The following is a 23471-nucleotide window of genomic DNA, read 5'->3' as shown; positions in this document are numbered from 1 at the left end:
TCTCTCCCCACACCCTCCCCTCCAGCCCCACTTATTTCCTGGAATCTGCTGGGGTCTCCCCAGTGGGCAGCATCTTCACATGCATCCCCTCTGCCCAAGACAGTCTTTCCTCCTTCTCCAAACTCCTGACTCCTCATCTTTAAGGTGTATTTAAATATGAGCTCCCTAAAGACCCTTCTCGCTGGGGTCGGCCACTTGCGATGCTGGGATCCCATACTGGAGTGCTTGCTGCTTGGCTTCTGACCCAGCTCCCTGCTGACGCCCCTGGGAAGGCAGTGGGAGATGGATCAAGTCCTTGGGCCCCTGCCCCCCACGGAGGAGATGCGGATGGAATTCTGGGCTCCTGGCTTTGTCTGTTGTGATCATTTGAGGAGTGGATAGCCGATCTCTTTCTGTCTCTTTCATTGTCATTCTATCTTAAGTAAAATCAATCTTTTTGTTTTTTTACAGACTTTTTTCCCTGACTGCCAAGCTCTAGGTGGTCCCATGGTCAGTCCCCCCTAGCTCCTGGCCCCTTCCTGCTGGGCACAGCCTCACATGTTGCAATCATGTGCCCATCTTTTTGCTTGTTTCACCATGAGACAAGAGTTGCGAATATTATTCAGTGTTCTTTTGATTGCAAGCAACAGAGACCGCTTCTGGCTTACACGCACGGCACAAGCGGAGTATTCCGGGCAATTCACGGAAACCCCTTCTCAGCAAGGACAGATGGTGACTGGTGGAGGCGTCTGTAGGCCTCCTCCACAACCCCCGCTGCCTTAGAAATTCGGAAGTCGCCCCTGCACAGTCCTGGGGGGAAGGTCAGTTTGAGCCAAGTTCCTGAGTGTGGACACCATACTGAGGCCCCAGAGGGACGAGCTGGAGGCCAGGAAGGCACTGGGTGCCACTTTGCAATTAAAAGGGGGAGCGAAGAGTGGATGGTTTTGAGCAGGGCACATACGGGCAACACCAACTTCTTCTTGAACATGGTTGTGCTAGAGGGTTTGCGTTAAGCAGCCTCTCTCCATCTATAGGTCTCTGATTTCTTCAGTTCCCCATGGGCCTTTCAGATGCTGTGGTTTAAAATTTTTTTTTATTTGAAAGAGGAGGAGTTAGAGAAAGGAGTCAGCTCCCACCCAGTGTTTTGTTCCTCAAATGCCCACGATGGCCAGGGCTACCCCAGGCCAAGCTGGGAGCTGGCAGCTCAGTCCAGGTGTCCCACAGTGGTAGCAGGAACCCAACTGCTGGAGCCACCAGCACTGCCTCCCCGGGTGTGCCGTAGCAGGAAGCTGGGGTAGGAGCTGGAGCAGAGCGTTAAAGCCAGGTATCCAGCCTGCATCTTAACTGCCAGATCAAACCAGCTCTTCAGGCTTGGCACGGCACAAGTCCCCAGCAGGTGTTGGTGACCCTGATGCCATAGGCTAATCCAGCCTGTTGGGTTCCACCCAGCTGGAGGGGCCCAAATGGACCCTCGACAGTACAAATTGGATAGCAGAATATGGTGAGAAAAACTGGGACTCCAGAGATAACCTGGAGCATAATCTTGCTTTGCTGTTGTCACTCTGGCCAAGTCATTTTGCTTGACTGAACATCGATTTCTTCATTTATAAAATTGGTATAATTACACAGACATATAGATATACACACATACGTATGTGATGTGCTGTGTGAGGGCTTTTTTTTTTTTTTATTTGAGAGGCAGAAAGGAGGGGAGGGGAGACAGAGACAGAGAAAGCTCCTGTTCACTGTTTCATTCCCCAAATGCACACAATGGCTGGGGCTTAAGCTAAGAGCCAGAAACTCCATCCAGGCCTCCCATGTGGGCCACAGGGGCCCAAGTACTTGAACCATCACCTACTGTCTCCCAAGCATCCACAAGAAGCTGGAATTGGAAGTGGAGCTGGGTATCAAACCCAAACACTCAGGTGTGAAAAGTGGGAATCTTGACCACTAGCGGGATGCCCGCCCCAGGACACTGCCTTAAACACCTGACAATTAAATGCCCCCAACCACTCATCACCTCCAGAGACTATCTCGTGTCAGGGTTTATACATTTGCCTATCTGTCTCCGCACCACGTAAGGAAGTTCCAGGAGGGCCGGGGCTTACCCATCTCGTTCAAGGTTATGTTTTCGGGGCCCGACACATAATAATTGCTTGGTAGATATTTTCTGATTAGTTGAATGCATGAATGAAGGGACACACGGAGACCCAAGAGGGAACAGATGGGAACACAGTAGGAGGCACCCTTTTCTTTGGTCCTGTGTGCGTGGAAGGGATAAGAGCCCCAGCAAATGAGCTGTACCCTAAAAGCCACATTTTGTAGGCTCATATTATTCAGTTTTCCTTTTATCACCTCTGAATCTCAGCTACCTTTATTTCAACATTGCAAGGGCTTTCCCAAGTTACCACTTGGGATGCTCCCATACCAGTCTGGGGTGCCTGGTTTGCGTCCCAGCTGCTCTGTGCTTCCAATTCAGCTCCCTGCTAATGTGTGCTGGGAGGCAGCATGTGATGATGGCCCCAGTACTTGGGTTCCTGCCACCCACGAGGGAGACCCGGATGGAGTCTCAGGCTCCGGGCTTTGGGCCTGGTTCAGCCTCAGCTGTTGGGGGCATTTGGGAAGAAACCAGCAGGTGAAAGATAATTCCTCCCACCCCCGCCTCTCCATTTTAAATACATAAATAAATCTTTTTAAAAATCCACCTTTTTTTGGCCGGCGCCGCGGCTCAATAGGCTAATCCTCCGCCTAGCGGCGCCGGCACACCGGGTTCTAGTCCCGGTCGGGGCGCCGGATTCTGTCCCGGTTGCCCCTCTTCCAGGCCAGCCCTCCGCTGTGGCCAGGGAGTGCAGTGGAGGATGGCCCAGGTGCTTGGGCCCTGCACCCCATGGGAGACCAGGAAAAGCACCTGGCTCCTGGCTCCTGGCTCCTGCCATCGGATCAGCGCGGTGCGCCGGCCGCAGCGCGCCGGCCGCGGCGGCCATTGGAGGGTGAACCAACGGCAAAGGAAGACCTTTCTCTCTGTCTCTCTCTCTCACTGTCCACTCTGCCTGTCAAAAAAAATAAAAAAAATAAAATAAAAAAAAAATCCACCTTTTTTGAGCAGCACCCTAGAGTAATAGGAAGAGGGTGAGGGTCAGGGCCCCCACCCCCCAGGCTGCCGGATGTCACCTCTAACACCTCTAACACCTCCTTCCAGGGGAGCAGGGGAGTGGCAGAAAGGGTAAACAAAGCACCTGACACACAGCAGGTCCCACTGGAGGCGGGCACTGCACGTCCCAGCCCCGTGCCGGTTTCTCCTACTGAGATCACTAACCGTCATCAGTGACTGCCGCTGGCCACCCGAAATTCACTCACTTCTCGGGGCGAGGCCACTCCGGCACACTGCACCACTGCACCGGGAGCAGCCAGCCTCCAGGGGAATCCGGGGGCTTTCCTGGAAAGAATTCAGCCCACAAGGCAGGGTCTGCCCCCAGCTGAAGTTTCCCACCTGCTTTGCAATCGAACCCCGCGATGGCCCCGGGGCAGGGCGGGGAGCAGACTTCCTCTGGGACCCTATTGAGGAGCCCAGGCGCACCCAGCGCTCCGAGGTGCTCAGAGGAGGCCCCGGGGCCAGGAGCCTGGACTCCTAAACAAACTTGACCCAGATGCGCAGGCCACCTTTCAGCCGGCCTTGAGAATTACTCAGAGGTGTTTATGCCCTTTGAAGTGCTTTCCTGTTTGATCTCAAAATTCCTGCAGGAGTCCACTGGGGAGTCTCTGTAGCAATCCCAGGGAGCTGGGGCAAGGGACTGGAGCATTTCCGTGGATTTCACTGGCTCAGCCTCCTACCTGTGAGACCAGGATGGGGGGAGCACCTTCCCTCTCTTTTAAACGGGAAGTTTAACACGGTGTGTCTCATGATGACTGAACGATTTAGAACAGTCCCAGGCCAGCCTTGTGGTGCCGTGGCTTAGGCATCCCCTAGCAGTGGCTGCTCCACTCCCAATCCAGCTCCCTGCTGATGCGTCTGGGAAAGCAGCAGCAGATGGCCCGAGCGCACCAGCACACATTTCTGTGACTTCCGAGTATAAAAACAGCTTCACTGAGATCTCAAAGTGCGCCTCGCTGCGTTCGCGGTCATGGCCGCATCTGTGCCCTCCTGTCCGGGGCAGCCTCTTTCCACAGTATGGGTGTTCTTTAATTGTATTTATTCTGTCTTAAAGCAGTGGAAGTTTAGGTTGCTGTCTGCACCGCAATGAGTTAAGGATTATTCTTCGGGGCCAGTGCTATAGCACAGTAAGTTAAAGCCCTGGCCTGCAGTGCCGGCATCCCATATGGGAACTGGTTCGAGTCCCGGCTGCTTCACTTCCGATCCAGCTCCCTGCTATGGCCAGGGAAAGAAGTACGGGATGTCCCAAATACTTGAGCCTCTACACTCATGTGGGAGACACGGAAGAAGCTCCTGGATCCTCATTTCAGATCAGCTCAGCTCCGGCCATGTGGCCATTTGAGGAATGAACCAGTAGATGGAATCCTTCTCTCTCTCTACCTCTCTTTGTAACTCTGTCTTTCAAACAGATAAAATAAATCTATTTTAAAAAATAAACAGGGGCCAGCGCTGTGGCTCACTTGGCTAATCCTCCACCTGCGGCACTGGCATCCCAAATGGGCGCCAAGTTCTAGTCCCAGTCGGGGCACCGGATTCTGTCCCGGTTGTCCCTCTTCCAGGCCAGCTCTCTGTTGTGGTCCGGGGGGGCAGTGGAGGATGGCCCAAGTGCTTGGGCCCTGCACACCATGGGAGACCAGGAGGAAGCACCTGGCTCCTGGCTTTGGATGCTGCAGCGCCAGCCATTGTGGCCATTTGGGGAGTGAACCAATGGAAGGAAGGCCTTTCTCTCTGTCTCTCTCTGTCACTATCTATAATTCTACCTGTCAAATTAAAAAAATACAAAAAAATAATAAAATCAGCACTTAAAAAAAGAATATTCTTCAGTGGAGGTCTTGGTGCACATCCACGTTTTTCTCTGAAATTCTCTTCCTGCCATGACCCTTCAGAGGGGGTGGGGACCTGCCCCACCAAAATCATCATTGGTCACACCACCAACAAACTGATTCCGAGTAACTTTCACTTTTTCATCATTAATTGATGAGAATGAGTATTAAGACTGGGGCTTGGCAGGAAAGCAACAGGGAAAATTAGGGGCAATTGGGTTTAATTTTTTTTAAGATTTATTTTATTTATTTGAAAGAGTTACAAAGAGAAGTAGAGACAGAGAGGTTGCAACAGCCAAAGTTGCGCTGATGCATAGCCAGGAGCCAGGAGCCTTTTCCAGGTCTCCCATGCAGGTGCAGGGCCCAAGCACTTGGGCCATATTCTACTGCTATCCCAGGCCACAGCAGAGAGCTGGATCAGAAGAGGAGCAGCGGGGACTAGAACTGGCACCCAAATGGGATACTGTCACTTCAGGCCAGAGCTTTAACCTGCTGCATCACAGCATTGGCCCCTTAATTTTTTTTAAAAGACTTAATTATTTATTTGTAAGGCAGAGTTATAAAGAGGCAAAGGCAGAGGCAAAGAGAGAGAGAGAAAGAGAGAGGTCTTCATCCTCTGGTTCACTCCCCAGATGGCTGCAACGGCCGGAGCTGTGCCAATCCGAAGCCAGGAGCTTCTTCCGGGTCTCCCATGCGGGTGCAGGGGCCCAAGCACTTGGGCCATCTTTTATTGCTTTCCCAGGCCACAACAGAGAGCTGGATCGGAAGTGGAACCGGTACCCATAGGGGATGCTGGCCTTGCAGGTGGTGGCTTAACCCGTTACGCCACAGTGCCTGGCCCTGGGTTGAATTTTGATGGAGGACTACCCATTGGAAAGGCTGGCTTTGGCAAGAGGTGACTGGGGGACACACTGCGGGCTGTAAGCCAGTTTCCCTCGACTCCTCTTCCCCACCACACCTGGAATTGGGTTTACACGGCTCGCACGGAGCTCGTGCCCCACACTGCAAGGGTTCTTTTTGACGACATGAGGTGGACATGAAGACCGCCGAGAGCTTGTCCGACAGGAGACCAGAGTGTGTTCCAGTCTGCCTTTTAACACTAGCAGGAAACACGAGCTTTTGTTACTCACCAGGCACCACTTGAGCCCTTTACATCTGCTAGTTCCGCTTCTCTCAGCAACCCCACAGCCAGGAGTCCTCAGTACCGTAGTTATTCCCATTTTACAGATGAGGAAACTGAGGCCTGAGGAAGTTCTACACCTTGTCTGAGGTCTTCTGACTCGTGAGTGGGGGAAGCCAGGGCCTGTGTGCTGGCGGGGCTCCTCTGTGAAGGTAGCTGCCCCTCCCTGGTTGCTGAGACCATGGGTGCCAGGGCGTTGTGTGTCTGAGTACAATGAGATGAGCGAAGCCAGCCCCTCGCACCATGATGCTGGCATTCCTCGTGGTCTCCTGCTCCTCACTAGGTTCTGTCATCAAAGCTGTATTCTTGGGGTGTGCATTTGACCTGTGATGAAGAAGCCTGTTAAGAGCCCCGCATCAGGCTGGCGCCGCGGCTCACTTGGCTAATCCTCCGCCTGCAGCGCCGGCACCCCGGGTTCTAGTCCTGGTCAGGGCACCGGGTTCTAGTTCCAATTGCCCCCCTTCCAGGCCAGCTCTCTGCTGTGGCCCGGGAAGGCAGTGGAGGATGGCCCAAGTGCTTGTGCCCTGCACTTGCATGGGAGACCAGGAGGAAGCACCTGGCTCCTGGCTTCGGATCGGTGCAGCGCCAGCCGTGGAGGCCATTTGGGGGGAGAACCAACGGAAAGAAGACCTTTCTCTGTCTATAACTCTACCTGTCAAATAAATAAAAAAAAAGAGCCCCGCATCACCTGTCAGAATGCCTGGGGTGGAATCCCAGCTCCAGCCTCTGACTCCAGCTTCCTGCGGTGTGCACACTGGGAAGCAGCGATGACGGCTCAAGGGGCTGGATTCCTGCCGTGCGCACGGGAGACCTGGAACAAGTTCCCAGATCCCAGACCTTGCAGGCATCTGGGGGAGTGAACCAGTAGATGGGAACTCCCTGCCTGCTCGCCTGCCCTTCAAATAAGTAAAGATGTTTAAATACAGAGGTGTTCTTTGGAAGTCTTTTTTTTAAAAATGCTTTTTATTTATTTGAAAGGCAGAGTTACAGAGAGAGGGAGAGAGAGATAGGGAGAGGTCCTCTATCTAGTGGTTCACCCCCAAAATGGCGAAACAGCCAGGCTGGGCCAGACCAAAGCCAGGAGCTTCATGGGGTCTCCCACCTGAGCGGCAGGGGCCCAAACACTTGGTGCCTCTTCCGCTGCTTTCCCAGGAGCATTAGAGGGAGCTGGATGGGAAGTGGAGCAGCCAGGGCATGAACCAGCACCCATATGGGATGCTGGCGTCGCAGGCAGCCGCTTAACAGCTGCACCACAAGGCCAGCCCCCTTAGGAAGTCTTTCAGGAACAGCCTAGGAAAACACAAACCTGGAAGGAAATCAGAGTCCGAGTCAGCTCAGTGCAAGGGAGGGGCCCTGGGCTTAATTCTCTGCTCTGCATCTCGAGGTTAGACAGCCCCAGGCAGCTCCGTTCATCTCACTAGCACAGCTTCCTGTAAAAACGTCATCAGGAACAGTAAGTCATGAACTTGAAGCGCTCAGCACAGGGCCTGGTGCAGGGAGGCTGTGGACAATGTTAAAACACAAACCATGGGCTCCAAATGCTTTTTTTTTTTTTTTTTTTTTTGGACAAGCAGAGTTAGACAGTGAGAGAGAGAGACAGAGAGAAAGGTCTTCCTTCCGTTGGTTCATCCCCCCCCCCCCCAAATGGCCACCATGGTCAGTGCGCTGCACCGTTCTGAAGCCAGGAGCCAGGTGCTTCCTCCTGGCCTCCCACGCAGGTGCAGGGCCCAAGCACTTGGACCATCCTCCACTGCCCTCCCGGGCCACAGCAGAGAGCTGGACTGAAAGAGGAGCAACCGGGACAGAATCTGGCGCCCCGACCGGGACTAGAACCAGTGTGCTGGTGCCGCAGGCAGAGGATTAGCCTAGTGAGCCACAGCACCGGCCCCAAACGCTTTCCAAAACCCTCCTCTACCACTTCCCAGCTGGGCCAGGTTAGGTAAACCCTTTCTCCTCTCTCCGAGCCTCCTCTGCAAAATGGGGCTTTGAAAGCACTTGACAGGTAACTGAGTTACACCTGGACTGTCCCTAAGAGCGAAGCTCAGAAATATTGGGTACGGCTATCTTTATTATCTGCATTTGAACACACTTTGAGAGCCACGAGCCTTGTTCAACAGAGGCTAAGGATTCGCAGCAGTGGGGGAGGAGCTCAGAGAATGCTCCAGGGCTGAGCTTCTGGGGTGTGCCCTGGGATGACCCATCAGCTTAATGCCCCTTTTCTCTACTGCCCCTCCCCCCACCGCAATCCCAGGACAAAACTGGGTTTTCCAAGCCATCTGCAAGAGGTCCTGCTCTGCACGCCGTCCACCTGGTCCATGCTGGTCGGCCCTCCCTGCTCCCAGGCTGCAGAGCGCTCAAGGGGAGAGGGGGTCACAGGGAGGGAGTCGGCCCCTGCACAAAGCAACAGCTCCTGTGCAGGGAGGACAGCCGGAACCTCAAGAAGAGGCTGGGATGGTGGGAAAAGGGAAGCATTTTCTCCTTCTCATTGAAGTGAGCTCTCATGAGTCTAAAGGTGTCTGATGGAAACAGACGTTGCACCTGATCAGGTGCCAGCATTAATCCGAGGCCTTTCACAGCAGTGCTGAGGGATAAGAAACGGCAGGGGAGGGGCTCACAAGATCTCTTTTGTAAAGACAAAAAGAAAAAAGTGACTTTCCATTTCACTTTTTCCTCTGAATAAGCCTATCTTTAATCCTGACCGTATTTGCTGAAATGGAGTTTGGGCTAAAATCCAAAGGGAGTTTTCAGGGTGAGGCAATTTCTTTTGACATCTGCTGCCCAGACTGGGCCATGAGACAAGCGGCTCAGGTCAGCAGGCGTCTGCTGAGGCCCTGTCGTGTCAGGCTCTGCAGTGCTCAATGGCGAGGAACCCAGCAAATACAAAGGCGGGTGATAGCTGGGCTCGTTCTGCCTTTCCGTGCATTCTCCCAATCTGTGACTCAGTCATCGCACTTAATCTTCACTGAGCTCCGAGTGTGCTCTCTGTAAGGAACCACACCATGTACTCAGTGGGTGCTTGAACCTTGGAAAGATCAGGACTTCAATTAAGATTTATTTGTGTACTTATTTGGAAGGCACAGAGACAGAAGAAGAGACAGAGACATCTTCCCTCCACTGGGTCACTCCCTAAATGGCCACAACAGATATCTGGGGAGCCAGGAACTCCATTCGGGGTCTCCCACATGGGTGGCCGGGGCCCAAGCACCTGGGCCATCTGCTGCTGCCTTCCAAGGCAGAGTAACAGGGAGCTGGATCAGTAGGAACTCAAACCAGGGCTCTGATGTGGGATGAGAGAGTCTGAAAGGGCAACTTAAGCCAGAGCACCCCCAAAGGATCTGCCTTTTTAAAAGGCGTGTCTATCCCAAGCAAATCCCCAAGCAAACCCTTTGTGAAAGGCAATGCAGAATCACATCTGCAAATGTGTGTTATATGTATGTTCAAGTTCAAGAGGCCTCTGGTTTAGAATACGTGGGGCTGGCGCCGCGGCTCACTAGGCTAATCCTCTGCCTTGTGGCGCCGGCACACCGGGTTCTAGTCCCAGTCGGGGCGCTGGATTCTGTCCCGGTTGCCCCTCTTCCAGGCCAGCTCTCTGCTGTGGCCAGGGAGTGCAGTGGAGGATGGCCCAAGTGCTTGGGCCCTGCACCCCATGGGAGACCAGGAGAAGCACCTGGCTCCTGCTTCCGGATCAGCGCGGTGCGCCGGCTGCAGCGCACCGGCCGCGGTGGCCATTGAAGGGTGAACCAATGGCAAAAGAAGACCTTTCTGTCTCTCTCTCTCACTGTCCACTCTGCCTGTAAAAAAAAAAAAAAAAAAAAAAAGAATATGTGGATTGATTTTAATTTGTTTTTAAGGAAAGTTATAGGAGTTTATTTGTACTGTTTTTAAATATTTATTTGAAAGGGAGGAGGGAAAGACGGGGGAGAGGGTGGGAGAGAGAGATCTTCTATTTGCAGGTTTTCTCCCCAGGTGGCCACAACAGCCAGGGCAGAATGAGCCTCTCACCCTTCATGGGCTGTTTTGACAGAAAATCAGGCCCAGGTCACTGACCGTGGTGGGAAAGGCTGTGTTCCAGGCTGAGGTATTCAAAGCTGGATGTGTGGATGTGTGTGAAGCTCAGGTTCTAATCAAGAGGCCCCAGGAAACATCACAAAGAAGCCAATAGTATGGGGGCTGGTGCTATGGTTTAACAGGTAAAGCTGCCACCTGAGGCGCCAGTTCGAGTCCAGGCTGCTCCACTTCTGATCCAGCTCCCTGCTAATGCGCCTGGGAAATCAACAGAAGATGGTCCAAGTACTTGGGTGCCCACACCCACATGGGGAACCTGGAAGATGCTTCTGGATCCTGGCTTCAGATTGGCCCAGTTCCAGCTGTTGTGGCCCTTTGGAGAGTGAACCAGCAGACAGAAGATCTTGCTCTCCGTCTCTTTCTAACCCTCCTATCGAAAAAATAAATAAATCTTTAAAAAAAAATAAAGCCGACAATATGGAGAGAGGAGGGAGAGCAGAGAGGCGGAAAGAGAAAGGTCAAGGGTTTGCTTTGTCTTCCTCTGGAATTCCACTCTAGCTGGGTGGAAAGCTGCCTTCCAGAGGTCCAGCTCCCAAAGGTGGCCGGAGCACTTAGGACCTCACGACTGACAGTCCTGACCTCCAATGGGCCAAGTTATTTCAACTTTCCTACGGTGCAACAGCCAAGCGCACACAGAAGGCAGCACCCTGGGGGAGTTGTGTCTGGATCCTTCCTGGGCTAGCACTGTGTGGCCCAATCCTCTCTGCCCTTGCTGGGCCCAGGCAGCCCCGCCGTCCTGGCAGAAGCTGCTGAGCGCTGCGCTGATGCACTGGGACGTGGGCTGCTCCATTGGTGCCCTGCACATTTCCCACCCAGGCATGTTCAACGTAGGTCGGGCTTTTCAGGAGCTGACCCCAGCGTAAGTCAGGGAACATCCGCACAAACCTAGAGTCTTGGAACTAAATGGAAAGTTCAGCAGAATGAAGAGCTTAAACTACTTTCCTGCATTCTCTGCAGAAAATCATTCCCAGAATTGAAATTCCCAAGGAGGCACAGAGCCAGATTGTTTTTATTGAAATAGATTGCACTGCCTGCCTGCCATGTGTAACTGTGCATCTGTGCAGTGGGCACAGCAGCACCGGGTGAGAGGATCCATGAGGGAACACGTGCTGTAGCCCCTGCTGAGACCCCAGGGCTCCTGCCCCTGAGGTTCCTACCCTTGTGCGAGTAATTCCTCTTGTGTAGATGGGGCACGCATCTGTGAATGACTTCGTGCGGATCGTGGCAGAGGTGAGGGGAGGCTGCTTCTGAGATTAGGCTAAAAAAAGATGGTGGCCTCTGGGCCTGCTCTTTGGATTCTTTTCACGGGGGGAAGCAGGCTTCCATGTTGCGCGCGATCGTGTGGAGCAGTCCCCGTGGCTGAGAACTGCCGTCTCCAGCCAGCAGCGAAGCCCTGAGCAACGTGGGTGAGCTTGGAGGGGCTTCTCCCTGGGCTCCTCGCCTGGGACAGAACCCTCTGGGAGCCAGCCTCTGGAGCCACGCTGCATCACAACCCTCCTGTTCTAGGGCATGGAGAGAGCCTAAGACCACCCAGGGTGCAGGGGGAGGGGAACACACCCCGCCTTGCAGTGGGACTAGACGTGGTCACAGTCTAAGAGTATTTCGGAGCGATATGGGAGCTGGTTCGAGTCCTGGCTGCTCTACTTCTGATCCAGCTCCCTGCTAATGTGCCTGGAAAGGCAAAAGATAGCCCAAGTCCTTGGGCCTCTGCACCCATGTGGGAGACCCAGAAGAAGTTCCTGGTTCCTGGCTTTTGCCTGGCCCAGCCCTGGCTGTTGCAGCCATTTGGGGAGTGAACCAGCAGATTCAAGATCTGTCTCTCCTTATGTTACTCTGCCTTTCAAATAAATAAGATTTTTAAAAGAGTATTTTGGGGGCTGGCTCTGTGGCATAGCGGGTAAAAATGCCGCCTGCAGTGCCGGCATCCCATATGACTGCTCTACTTCCAATCCAGTTCCCTCTAGCCCAGGAAAGCAGTGGAAGATGGCCCAAGCCCTTGGTCCCTGCACCTACCTGGGAGACCCAGAAGAAGCTCTTGGCTTCTGGCTTCGAATCAGCACAGCTCTGGCCATTGCGGCCAATTGGGGAGTGAACCAGCAGATGGAAGACCCCTCTCTCTCTCTGCCTCTCCTTCTCTCTGTGTGTAACTCTGACTTTCACATAAATAAATAAATCTTTAAAAAAAAAAAAGGAGTATTTGGGATGGGAGATGCACGCATAGGGACATGGATACCAATATTAAGATATCTGTCACCACAGGGCTCAGAACTCCCTGGTGGACCTCTCAGGTTTAGGTGTGTGAGATGTGATTGCTCCCATAGGGCAGACCCTGCCGCCAACACTTAGCACCTCTGACCAGGGCCTTCTGGGATACATTTGGTAGTTACCCGTCTTTGCAAAACCCCATGCCCGTGACCACGCTCATGCCATCGTCGGAGCTGCACAGTATCCGCCTCTTGGCTGGGGAGGAATGAGGAACAGGACACCTGCCACAGGGTTCTGAAGAAAACAGATCCAGGGATGCCCTTAGATGCGTCCCACCTTGCACCTCTCACTTCCACCTTCCACCAGTCTCTGCAAGTGTGAAAGGAGAGTTGTAATAGCACTGGGTGGGGTAAGGCAGCGACATCTATGAAGCATCCAGATGACGGTAAGAGTAGAAGAAAGGCCAGGTCAGCGAGGAAGTGCCCTTCCTCAGGCCGTGCTGCGAGAACTTGGGTCGGCGGCCTCCCCGAGTCTCTTCCTGATCTGGGCAAGTGCGGGCTCACCTTCAGGCCCCTGGAGAGTTGGGGGAGGTCCCTGGAGCCGATATCGGAAATGACCCCCTAAAATCTACATGAAAACGTGGCCCCTTAAAGTTCCCCAGAGGTCGAGTCTGGGGTGCCACATGTTACCAGAATTTGGGGTGCCATATATCACCATATGCTTATTAATAAATCCCCAATATTAATAAGCCCGAGAGCGTTCTTGCCTAATATGTAGAGAAGAATTCTAAATACCAGCATAAATAAACAAGGCAGCATGGTACATTTTAGCTTTTATTTAGTGCGAAAAATGCATAGGAGAGTGAGAGCTTTATTTAAGAGAGAGAGGTAAATCTGGGTTCACACTGAGCACCAGGAACCAGCCACGTGGAGGAGCATCTAGGTCAGGAAGCCTAGGCTGGGTAGCCAGAAGGCCACATGCCCAGGAGGCACAGGGCTACAGCCAGCCCCCTCCTGGCTAGAGGCCAGGGAAAAGGAGAGGGGAGGACACACTGCGTCCCAGGCTTTTAACCCACTTCCAAAGGGGAGTGGTTAATTAACCTGATTGGCTGGTAGGCCAATCAGGTGTGGCCTGATAAGGGCATTAGGTCACACAGGGGCGTGGCAAAGGCGTGGTCTTCGAGCTCACAAACCTAATGGATTTTAACCTGTGTGCCTGCCTGCTTCAAAGCCACTCCGGGCTGGGGCTGAGCGAGCCTCCCAGGTTGAGGAGGTGTGACTTTAGAATCAAAGGGCTGAGGGGAGGCTGGCGGTGGGTGGAAGCGCTGGATTGCATTAGCAAGCAGCTGGCAAACACAGCCTCTGGTCCAGGCCAGCTGTACTCCTCCCGGATCAGGGGAAAGGACAGAGGCGCTGGGCTGAGTGGTGGGTAGAGGGGCCTCTCCTTTGGAGCTGCCCACCTCACACACAGCTGGGACTGGAACCCCAGAAGGAGCCCCTGGGAGGGTGGCAGGAGCCATGCGATGCTAATTAACTCCATAGTTGGCATTCCCCTTTCCACGCTAGAGTGTCTAGGATTGGCGCACTTCTTTTTCTTGCAGGAATTTTCTATTCTAAAATCGAAACCTTTTAGATTTAGGTCCCTGCCAGTACCGCAGGCAGGCAGAGGGGCCTGGAAATTAGAGTCAGGTGGAGAGCCTGGTCTCAGCAAGTGGGAAGCTGACAACACATGGTAGCCAGAATATTCTTTTGAGTCCATTTTATTTAAACCACTCTCCAGCTTCCTGAGTTGTGTTTTAGTGGTTAGAAATTTCTGAAGGAAAAATACGGCGGCGGAGGGGAGGGAGGGGAGCCCTGAAGGCAATGGACTGCATCCTGAGAGGGTGGAAGCTTCGGGAAGCGGCTGATTAGTTCAGGCTAATTCTCTGCAAAAGCCATTTCAGAACAGTCAAGCTTCACCTGCCAAATGCCTGGGCTGTCTGGGAGCCAAGAAGGACGGATGGAGTGACCAGATGAGGAATCTGGACAGACAGCCATCCCCTCCACCTGAGCTGATCCCCGAGTTGACGGAGTTGACGGGGTGATTCAAAGGTTAGTCACAGCAAGATCGCGCCAGGGCCCCGAAGGCTCCTGACTCAGCCTGGCTAAGCCGGGCACAGCCCACACCCAGAGGCACAGGTGAGTGCGCACAACCAGCCACGCAGCCAGCACAAACCAGGACCCCAATCTACATGACAGGAGTATAGACAGGAAATTCTTTAAAAAGTTCAGAGAAAGTACAGATTGAGAGAAAAAAAACTATGCATGGATTTTATTTTTTGCACCAAAAATAAACTTATGTTTTATTTATTTTACAGATTTATTTATTTGAAAGGCAGAGTTACAGAGAGGCAGAGGCAAAGGAGAGAGGTCTTCCATCCACTGGTTCCCTCCCCAGAGAGCTGCAATGGCCGGAGCTGCACCAATCTGAAGCCAGGAGCCAGGAGCTTCTTCCTGGGTGCAGGGGTCCAAGCACTTGCATCACCAGAGAAAAAGCCATGGAGGCCGTGGGGTGTCTTCATGCGAGAAAGAATTCAGGCATGAGACAGAGAGTAAAGTAATAAGGTTTTACTGGGGACAGGGCATCCATCAGACAGAAGGGACGGAGCGTCCAGTCACTGGGAGTGGGGGAGAGCGAGGTTACACGGCTGAGTGGAGAGAACACACCTGGGCAGGCCAGGCGGGCGGCTCAGCAGAGAGCAGAGGGCTGAGCCCGCAGTCTGTTTGGACTCCCGGTTCTAAGGGAGTCTCTTTACCCACTGCGCCCTCTCCTCCAGGACAAAGAATGGGGAGCCCTGGCGAAAGGGTTTGTTGGGTGAAAACTAGCAACTTCCTCCCCAGATTTGCTGGTGGCAGAGTAGAGGGGCTTCCCCTTGGGCATCTGTGAGGGTTTTATTGCCCCGTGTCATCAGGTAACCCCCTTGGTCCTGAGAGAATTCTCCTGGGAGCTTGGCGGGGTGGGGGTGGGGGGCTGGGACCACCCGGGAGGTTACCAGGGTCTGAGCAGGACTCTGAAGTGCACGATGCTGGGCTTCTGGGGTTTCCAAAGCAGATGCTGGTTTCTCTGAGCCCTTTTCTCACACACGTGGGCTAATTTTTAACTTCCCACCTAACACTTGGGCCATTTTCTACTGCTTTCCTAGGAAGAGCAGAGAGCTGGATCGGAATGGATCGGAACAGGAGCAGCCAGGACACGAACAGGTGCCCCTATGGGATGCCAGCACTGCAGGTGGTGGCTTTATCCGCTATGCCACATCACCAGCCCTCAACTTATGTTTCAAATTCACTTTTCCATGAACTGTTGAATCCCCTTCACAGAGCAGCATGGCTATTACAGTGTCTGAGTGACACGGACAGATCTTTTACCTCTGTGCCGGCCAATGAGGTGCCACCTGCCACAGTTACTACTGAGCCCTTGAGGGAAGCTGGTCCCAACTGGGACATATGAAACATCACCAAAGTTCAAAGACTGATTAGGAAAAAAGTGTTAGCCATCTTCACAGTTATTTCTTGATTCTGTGTTGAGGCAGAAAGTTCTGAGTTAAATAACATGATCAAAGGTAATTTCATTTTTTAAAGGTGGCTGTTAGGGAGATGTATGTCACACGTGTGGCTCACATACTTGCGGCTGGTGTTCTCTTCTAGGGGATGGCTTCAGACAAGTGATGTTCATCTCTCCTACAGGCTCTGGATCTTGACTATTGAGATCTAAATACTGGCTCTGTCATTAACTGGGCCTAAGATTTGGTCAACTTACTTGCATTCTCCATGTCTCACTTAGCCCATGTTCAGACTGGGGCCGAGACACAGGAGGTGAAGTTTAATGAGGACATGTACCCAGAAGCACAGAGAGCAGTATTTGACCCAAGTAAGCATTCACTGGACAGCTGTGCTGGTTCATCTCGTTGTAAAGGTTCCTCCTGAGACGGAGAGGAGCAGGAGAGGTGGGAGCCATGGGACTGTGGCTCTTGGTGTCCACCTGCAAGCTACTGGTCCTGTCACATTCAGGGGAAAAGCGGCTCCCTCCACACACACATTTCATTTGTGAACCTGCAGAGAGAAGGTCAGAGCGGCCCGTTCTCAGTAAGGCACAGTGAGTCAGGGAGCTTGGAGCCAGACACCTGGGCTTCTCTGCCCTGAAACTGGAGAGGGAACCTCAGAGCCAAAGATGCAGGGAGAAGAGTTTTTGGCTCGGGATTAGAGGGCCTGTGTCCACCTCCTGTGAGCCTCCTGGGCCTCCATTCCTCTCCTGGACGTGCGGCTCTGGGAGGACTTCCAGCTCTCTACAGTCAGAGACACAGCTTCTGCCCGGGAGCCTGCTAGGAGCCTGGCAATGTTGGGAACACCAAGGATGGGAGAAGGAGCTCCCAGTCCAACAGGGCAAACGCTCAGCTCTCAGCTCTCCCCGAGCCGCCCGCCCGGCTGCCAGGTGTATTCCCTGTCAACCGCGTCACCATGATTTCCCCAGCCCGAGAGACTGGGCACTCTGATTCTGTCCATCTGTTCTCATGGGTGCCCCTACCCCCAGTAAACCTTGCTGCTGTCTCACATCTGAATTCTTTAAGATTTATTCATTTATTTGAAAGTCAGAGTTACACAGAGAGAGAGGAGAGAGGCAAAGAGAGAGAGAGAAAGAGGTCTTCCATCCACTGGTTCACTCCCCAATTGGCCGCAATGGCTGGAGCTGCGCTGATCCGAAGCCAGGAGCTTCCTCCAGGTCTCCCACGCAGGTGCAGGGGCCCAAGGACTTGGGCCACCTTCTACTGCTTTCCCAGGCCATAGCAAAGAGCTGGATTGGAAGTGGAGCAGCCGGGTCTCGAACTGGCGACCATAGGGGATGCCGGTGCTTTGGGCCGGGGCATTAACCCGCTGCATCACAGTGCCGGCTCCTGAATTCTTTCTTGCATGAAGACAAGAACCCCACTTATCTCCACTAACAGTTTGAGAGACAGAGAGAAGGGGGAGCAAATGTACTTCTGTCTGTGGTTCAGTCCCCAAATAGCCACAACAGTTGTGGGTTGAAGGGTACGAAGCTGGGAGCCAGGGACTCAATCCTGGTCTCCTTTGTGGGTGGCTGGAACCCAACTGCTTGACCCTCACTGCCACCCTCCGGGGTCTGCATTAGCAGGAAGCTGGGGTCTGTGATGGAGCTGGGTATCACACCCAGGCATGCTGAAACGGGGTACGCATGTCTGCACCACCAGGCCAAGTGCCAGCCCCACCTCGGGTATGATGGTTATGGTGAGACGGAGGGCAGAGAAGGGCCAAGTGCCGCAGGTGAAGGCAGTGGCTTCAACAAAGGCCCTGAGGCGCCAGAGCTGTGGGAATTCCTTTACAGCAGGGCACAAGGGAGGAAGTGTGTGATGGGTAATTTTACGTGTCAGCTGGGCTTGGTCAGGGTGTCGAGTGGTCTGATGAGACACTAGTCTGGGTGTTGCTGTGTGGGCATTGTGTAGATGGGCTCAGCATTGACACAGGTTGGCTTCAGCAAAGCTGATTCCTCTCCCTAGTGGGGGTGGGCTGCACCAATTGAAAGCCTCAAGAGAAGAACTGCAGGTTTGCAGGAGAATGAGAAGTATTCTGCTTCAAGACTGGGAACACAGGCGCTGGTGCTGTGCTACAGTGGGTGAAGCACTGCACCCCGTACTGGAGTCTGGGCTGCTTCACCTCCTATCCAGCCCTGCTAAAGTGCTTGGGAAAGCAGTGGAAGATGGCCCAAGTCCTCGGGCCCCTGCCACCCGCTGTGGGAGACCCGGAAGCTCTTGGCTTCTAGCTTCAGCCTAGTCCAGTCCTGGTTGTTACGGTCATCTGGGGAATGAACCAGCAGATGAAGATTCCCCCCTCACTCCACCTCCACCCCATCACTGTTCCTTTCAAATAAATCAATAAATCTTAAGAAGAAAAAAATGGTTAACATAGAAATCCTGTTTGGGTTTCTAGCCTGCTGGCCCGCCCTAAGGATGTCAGACACAAGGCCACAGTGTCAATTATTACTTGAATTACTACCTTATAGATGTGGGACTTCCCAGTCCTCACAGTCCCCACAGTTGTGGAAGCAATTCCTTAAATTTTCTTGTGCATTTATTAATCAATCCATCTATCCATCCATCCATCCATCCATCCTTGTATGTATGTATACAAGGGTACTTGACAAAGTTCATGGAAAAATTGAAATTAAAAGACAAATTTATGGGGCCAGTGCTATGGAATAGTGGGTAAAGCCACCACCTGTTAGTACTGGCATCCATTATATGGGCACCGGTTCGAGTCCTGGCTGCTCCACTTCTGATCCAGCCCTCTGCTATACCGCGAGAAGGTAGTGGAAGATGGCCCAAGTCCTTGGGCCCCTGCATCCGTGTGGGAGACCTGGATGAAGCTCCTGGCTCCTGGCTTAGGATTGGCCCAGCTCCAGCCATTGCAGCCAATTGGGGAGTGAACCAGCAGACAGAAGACTTCTCTCTTTCTCTGTAACTCTGCCTTTCAAATAAAATAAATCTTGAGAGAGAGAGAGAGAGAGAGAGAGAGAGAAAGCGCAAACAGCATGGATTATTTAAAAAAAAAAAAGAAATTTGTTTGGTGTCAAAAATTATGAAATTCATACACAAGAACTCCTCAAAAAGTTCATGGAAAAACGTCTATTATGAAAAACACATGCATAGATTTCAAAATGTTTTGCACCAAAAACCGCAATCTCTCCCACCTGTTTTGAAGTTCCCTTGTATAGAATATAAAGGCCAGGTGTGTGTTGTGTATCCTGTGCCCTCCGTTCCTCTGGAGAACCCTGACGACAGGGAGCACGGGTGAGCCAGGGTGGGTCCAGTGGGAGGGGCAGAGGCATCGCCCGGGCTGGTGGTTGGAGCTGGGAGAGGCAGTGAGCGCAGTGCTGAGGCTGTGTTAGGTATCAGAGGGACGGGAGGGGGAGACGATGAATTCAAGGTTCTGCATATTTAGCTTGTGGTATGGACAAAGCACCTGGGTAGACTGATGCCATCTGTATGGTTTCAATGTTTGTGCCCTGGACCGCAGGAGTTTGGTCCCCTTATGTTAATGGTATGGGGAGGGTTTTGGAAACTTAATCCAGGTATCTTAATCCAGGTGCTTAGAGGTGGGGTCCCGGGGGAAATGCCGCAGTGGCTCCGGTTGCGACAGTGGAGCCCCCACTACTGAATCCTGCCGGCGTTGTGGGAGGTCCCACGGCAGAGACACACGCACATCCCCTTCCTGCCGTGTGCTGCTCTGTGCCAACGTGGGGCTCGGCCAGCAGAAATGCCATCGCTAGAGGCGGAACCAATGAGGCCTGACCTGAAGACTGAACACCCGGAAATCCAAATTAGCCCGAATCAGCTGCTTTCAAGTTAACCCGCCTCTCACAGCGTCGAGGGCCTCGGTTCCGTTCTCTGCTCCCATCCGGGTTCTTTGTCCCTACTCCCATCCAGGATCTGGGCTGAGTCTTCTCACAAAAGCAGCTCAGCTACTTCCTTGAAGACGTGCTGACTTGGTGACCCGGCCAGTGGGAAGTGGTAGGAACCCTGGCATGCCAGTTCTAAGCCTAGGTCTTCAGAGGTCATCAGAGTTTCCACTTGAGTTCTTGTGTTGCTGCCAGTGCTAGAAGAGCATGCCCAGGCTAGCCTGCTGCGGCATGAGACACTTGGATGGTAACACGCTCATCCCAGTCAGCAGAGCTAAAGACAGCCCACATTAATCCACATTAACCACCAGCTGACCCCAAATACGTGAACAAGGGCAACCAAGCTCATCAAGACTGCTTAGCCAAGGACCTCAGTCATTTGAGCAAGAACTCCTCAGACTGTATGCCCAAGGGGGTCTGTGGTTGGTATGCATCACTGTGACGAGGCTCACTGGTACCTCTAACGCATTATGTACGCACACTGAAAGCTAAAATGAGAAGACCAAGGCTGGCGATCTGGTGCAGCTGGTTAAATTGCTACTGCAACGCCAGCATCCCACATGGGCACTGGTTCGATTCCCTGCTCTTCCACTTCTGATCCAGCTGTCTGCTAATGCAGCTGAGAAAGCAGTGGACGATGGCCCAAGTGCTTGGGCCCCTGCACTCACATGGGAGACCCAGATGGAGTTTCAGGCTCCTGGCTTTGGCTTGGCCATGCATTTGGGAAGTCAATCAGCAGATGGAAGATCTCTCTTTCTCTCCATAATTCCACTTTTCAAGTGAATAAGTAAATCTTCAAAAAAAAAAAAAAGAAAGAGAAGACTGGGCAGGAGATGGTGAGCTATCAGCAGGTCCGAAGCAACGGCAGGAGACTGGGGGAGTGACGTGAGCAGAGAGGGCTGTGAAGCACAGCGGCAGGTGATGAGTGGATGAGGAACCTGTGGAGGAGGCTGAGGGGGAGTGGTCAGACTGGCAGGAGCAAAGCCAGGAGAGCCTGGAGACAGGAACGCAGTGTGGGACAGCACTGAGAAGCCTCCCTGTTCTCCCACTTCGGGATTCTGAACCAGTGCTTTCCAAGGGAAGAGTTTTCTACACACTTTTTTAAAAAAGATTTATCTGAAAGGCAGGGTGACAGAAAAGGAGAAAGATCTTCCATCTGCTGGTTCATTCCCCAAGTGGGTACAATAGCCAGGGCCAGGCTAGGCCAGGCCGGGCCAAAGCCAGAAGCCAGGAACCAGCAACTCTATCTGATTCTCCCATGTGGGTGGCAGGGGCCCAAGTACCTAGACCATCTTCCACTGCTTTCCCAGGTACATAAGCTGGAAGCTGGATCAGAAGCAAGGCAGCTGGGACTCCAGCCAACACTCTAACATGAATGCCAGCACCACAGGTGGTGCTACTACGCCCACACCACCTACTGCCATGTGAACTCCACTTCCTGTACAGCTGGAGACCGGAGGCTTTTTCAGCACCTTCCTGAGTTGTGGTCTGGGGTGGTGAACTCAAGTGGTCTCACTGATTAAATGGAAATAACTTTAAGATTTATTTATTTGAAAGTCAGAGTTACACAGAGAGAAGAGAGGCAGAGAGAGAGGGGGGTCTTCCATCTGTGGGTTCACTCCCCAATTGGCTGCAATGATCGGAGCTGTGCTGTTCTGAAACCAGGAGCCAGGAGCTTCTTCCAGGTCTCCCAGGTGGGTGCAGGGGACGAAGGACTTGGGCCACCTTCCACTGCTTTCCCAGGCCATAGCAGAGAGCTGCATTGAAAGTAGAGCAACCGGGACTCAAAGCGGCGCCCATATGGGATGCCAGCACTGCAGGTGGCGGCTTTACCTGCTACACCACAGCGCCAGCCCCAGAAAATAAGTCTTCTGAATGTTGATAGAACATTGGAAAATGAGCAGGTCACTTGATGAAGTTCTTGGTGACCCTCGACCATGCGATCATCACGTCTCACTGATGCAAATCTGCATCGTCAGTGCCATCTCTTCATTTGTATTGGACTGAATGGCCCCAAGTTCACATGTGGAACTCTAATTCACATTAGAATGGCATCAGAAGGTAGAGCCTTCGGGAGGTCATTAGGCCATAAGGCTTGTGTTCTCATGAGTGGGATGAGCGACCTTTAAGAAGAGCCAGGGCAGGGCATTTGGCTACGCAGTTGGGGCACCTGTGTCTGACATGGGGATGCTTGGCTTTGGTTCCTGACTCTGGTTCCTGAATTTAAATTCCTTCTAGAGTGGATCCTGGGGCTTATGATGGCCTGGGAGGTTGCGTTCCTGCTTCCCACGTGCAGGCATGTATGGAGTGGGCAACAGATGGGAACTCTGTCTTCTCTCTCCATCTGTTTGCCTCTCAAATTTTTAAAAGAAATTAAAAACCACCACCACCACCCAGGGCCAGCCTTGTGGTGCAGTGGGTTAAGCCACTGCTTGCAATGCCAGTATCCCATATCAGACTATCAGTTCGAGTCCAGTTGCTCCAGTTCCTATCCAGCTCCCTGCCAATGCACCTGGGAATGCAGCAGAAGATGGACCGAGTCCTTGGGCCCCTGCCACCCCCATGGGAGACACAGATGGGGCTCCTGCTTCCTGGTTTCAGCGTGGCCCAGCTCCAGCCACTGCAGCCATTTGGGGGTAAGTAAACCAGCATAATGAAGATCTCTTTGTCTTTCTCTGCCACTCTGCCCTTCAAATACTGAAGATAACTCTTTAAAAAATAAAAAAGAGGCCCAAGAGCTAGCTTGTGTTCTTCCTTCCACGTGAGGCTATAAGGAGAAGTCAGCAGTCTACAGCCTGGAAGAGGCCCTCATCAGAACCCAAACACGCAGCCATTCTGATCTCAGACCGACCTCTAGAACTGCCCAGTGTGGGTTGCCCCAGCCCCCTTATGGCTTAGTCCAGGTCACTTAGCCACTTCTTTCCCAGTTTTCAACCTAGGGTTGCACTCCTGTGCCAGCGTCTGAAGTCTTTTCCCAGCCCAGTCCTCCCAAGGCGATCGCACACACTAATGGAAACCATGTTTCAGCACGAAGCTGCCTGCTGGAAAGCTGTCATGGCTCCCCAGGGCCCCGGGCAGTGATTTCTCCACCTGTGTCCTAGGACAAGAGTTTGAAGGGTAAGAGAAAGAACACGTGGGGGCCAAACTGTGGGGTGACAAACAGAACATTCTAGCAAATGGTGCTTAGTTTCTACTGATAATCCTCCCTGCCCTTCAAAACCCTGCTCCAGGACTTTTCTGGGGGACCTTGGCTCATCCCACCCGAGATCACCTGGGCCTTGTTCTCAATGCGCTCCCCAGCGAGCAGAAGCTGCAGCAGCACCTGGGAACTTTCTAGAAACAAACTCAGGCCTACTGGAGGATTTCTGAACCCTGCGCTCCTGGGCGGGGCCCTGCCGCCGAGGTTAGCAAGACCTCCGGGTGATTCCAGTGCACACTGACATCTAAGAACCACTTTAGAGCATTCGCCACAGCGTCTGGAACTGTGTGCACCTGTTTTCAGCTTCAGACCCAAATCTTCCTGAGGACAAGGATTGTGTCATATTTTATCTTTTCATGGCTGGTCCCTGGCATAGTATTTGACACTTAGACCCTCTGTCTAGGCTAATGGTCAAATAAAGGC

Source organism: Oryctolagus cuniculus, chromosome 4, assembly GCF_051225735.1.
Source record: "Oryctolagus cuniculus isolate XC-2025 breed Fujian yellow rabbit chromosome 4, ASM5122573v1, whole genome shotgun sequence".
Classification (NCBI taxonomy): Eukaryota; Metazoa; Chordata; class Mammalia; order Lagomorpha; family Leporidae; genus Oryctolagus; species Oryctolagus cuniculus.
The sequence above is the reverse complement of the archived record's forward strand: the minus strand, read 5'-3'. Positions refer to the sequence as shown.